This window comes from Bombus pyrosoma, unplaced genomic scaffold (genome assembly GCF_014825855.1).
Source record: "Bombus pyrosoma isolate SC7728 unplaced genomic scaffold, ASM1482585v1 HiC_scaffold_4725, whole genome shotgun sequence".
In the NCBI taxonomy this organism is placed as follows: Eukaryota; Metazoa; Arthropoda; class Insecta; order Hymenoptera; family Apidae; genus Bombus; species Bombus pyrosoma.
In genome coordinates, this window is record NW_025219985.1 from 1,033,442 (window position 1) to 1,036,870 (window position 3,429).

Below are 3,429 nucleotides of genomic sequence, written 5' to 3' on the forward strand. Positions count from 1 at the left end.
ATATAACGTTATACGTTATATCGTAATACTACATAACGTTATACGTTATAACGTAATACTACATCACGTTATGCGTTATAACGTAATACTATACAACGTTATACCTTATAACGTAATACTATATAACGTTAAACGTTGTATCGTAATACTACATAACGTTATACGTTATAACGTATTACCATATATCGTTACGCGTTATATTGTAACAGTATATAACGTTATGCGTTATATCGTAACGGTATATAACGTTATTCTTTATAACGTAATACTATATAACGTTAAACGTTGTATCGTAATACTACATAACGTTATATGTTATAACGTGATACTACATAACGTTAGACGTTATAGCGTAACACAATATAACGTTATACGTTATATCGTAACAGTATATAACGTTATACGTTATAGCATAATACTACATAACTTTATACGTTATATCGTAACAGTATATAACGTTATACGTTATACGTTATATCGTAATACTACATAACGTTACACGTCATAGCGTATACAATATAACGTTATACGTTACATCGTAACAGTATATAACGTTATACGTTATAGCGTAATGCTACATAACGTTATACGTTATATCGTAATACTACATAAGGTTATACGTTATAACGTCATTCAATATAACGTTATACGTTATAACGTAATAGTATATAACGTTATACGTAATAACGTAATGCTACATAACGTCGTACCTTATAACGTAATATTATATAATGTCATACGTTATAACGACATTCCATATAACGTTATACGTTATAACGTAATATTATATAACGTTATACGTTATAACGAAATACTACATATCGTTAGACGTTATAGCGTAATGCAATATAATGTTATACGTTATATCGTAACAGTATATAACGTTATACGTTATAGCGTATTGCTACATAACGTTATACGTTATAACGTAATGCTACATAACGTTATATGTTATATCGTAATACTACATAACGTTATACGTTATATCGTAACAGTATAAAACGTTATACTTTATAACGTAATACTATATAACGTTATACGTTATAACGTAATGCTACATGACGTTATATGTTATATCGTAATGCTACATCTTGTTATACGTTATAACGTAATACTATATAACGCTATACGTTATAACGTAATACTACATAACGTTATACGTTATAACGTAACAGTATATAACGTTATACGTTATAGCGTAATGCTACGTAACGTTATACGTTATATCGATATACTACATAACGTTATTCGTTATATCGTAATACTACATAACGTTATACGTTATAACGTAATTCCATATAACGTAAAACGTTATAACGTAATTCCATGTAACATTATACCTTATAACGTAATACTATATAACGTTATACGCTATAACGTAATGCTACATAACGTTATATGTTATATCATAATACTACATAACGTTATACGTTATATCGTAATACTACATAACGTTATACGTTATAACGTAATTCCATGTAACGTTATACCTTATAACGTAATACTATATAACATTATACGTTGTAACGTAATGCTACATAACGTTATATGTTATATCATAATACTACATAACGTTATACGTTATAACGTAATAGTATATAACGTTATACGTTATAACGTATTTCTATATAACGTTATACGTTATATCGTAATACTACATAACGTTATACGTTATAACGTCATTCCATATAACGTTATACGTTATAACGTAATGTCACATATCGTTATACGTTATAACGTAATACTACATCAAGTTATATGTTATAACCTAATACTATATAACGTTATACGTTATAACGTAATTCCATATAACGTAAAACGTTATAACGTAATTCCATATAACGTTATACGTTATAACGTAATGCTACATAACATTATGCGTCATATCGTAATACTACATAACGTTAGGCGTTATAGTGTAATACAATATAACGTTATACGTTATATCGCAACAGTATATAACGTTATACCTTATAACGTTATATTACATAACGTTATACGTTATAACGTAATGCTACATAACTTTATACGTTATATCGTAATAATACATAACGTTGTACATTATAACGTATTACCATTTAAAGTTATGCGTTGTATCGTAATACTACATAACGTTATACGTTATAACGTAATGGTACATAACGTTATACCTTATAACGTAATACTATATAACGATATACGTTATAACGTAATGCTACATAACGTTATATGTTATAACGTAAAACTACATAACGTCATACGTTATAACGTAAAACTACATAACGTCATACGTTATAACGTCATTCCATATAACGTTATACGTTATAACGTAATACTACGTAACGTTAGACGTTATAGCGTATTACTATATTACGTTATACGTCATAACGTAATACTATATAACGTAATACGTTATAACGTATTTCCATATAACGTTCAACGTTATAATGTAATACTACATCACGGTATACGTTATATCGTAATAGTACATAACGTTACACGTTATAGCGTAGTACTATATAACGTTATACGTTGTATCGTAACAGTATATAACGTTATACGTTATAACGTAATGTCACATATCGTTATACGTTATAACGTAATGCCACATCAAGTTATACGTTATAACCTAATACTATATAACGTTATAAGTTACAACGTAATTCCATATAACGTAAAACGTTATAACGTAATTCCATATAACGTTATACCTTATACCGTAATACTATATAACGATAAACGTTGTATCGTAATACTACAAATACGTTATACGTTATAACGTATTACCAAATAACGTTATACGTTATAACGTAATGCTACATAACGTTATATGTTATGTCGTAATACTACATAACGTTATACGTTATAACGTACTACCATATAACGTTATACGTTATATCGTAACAGTATATAACGTTATACGTTATAGCGTAATGCTACATAACGTTATACGTTGTATGGTAATACTACATAACGTTATACGTTATAACGTAATGCTACATAACGTTATATGTTATATCGTAATACTGCATCACGTTATACGTTATATCGTAATACTACATAACGTTATACGTTATAACGTATTACCATATAACGTTATATGTTATAACGTAACGCTACATAACGTTATATGTTATATCGTAATACTACATAACGTTATACATTATAAGGTAATGCTACATTACGTTATATGTTTTATCGTAATACTACATAACGTTATACGCTATATCGTAACAGTATATAACGTTACACGTTATAACGTAATATTATATAACGTTATACGTTATAACGTAATATTATATAACTTTATACGTTATAACGTAATTCCATATAACGTTAAGCGTTATAACGTAAGGCTACATGACGTTATACCTTACAACGTAATACTATATAACGATATACGTTATAACATATTGCTACATAACGTTATATGTTATATCGTAATACTAC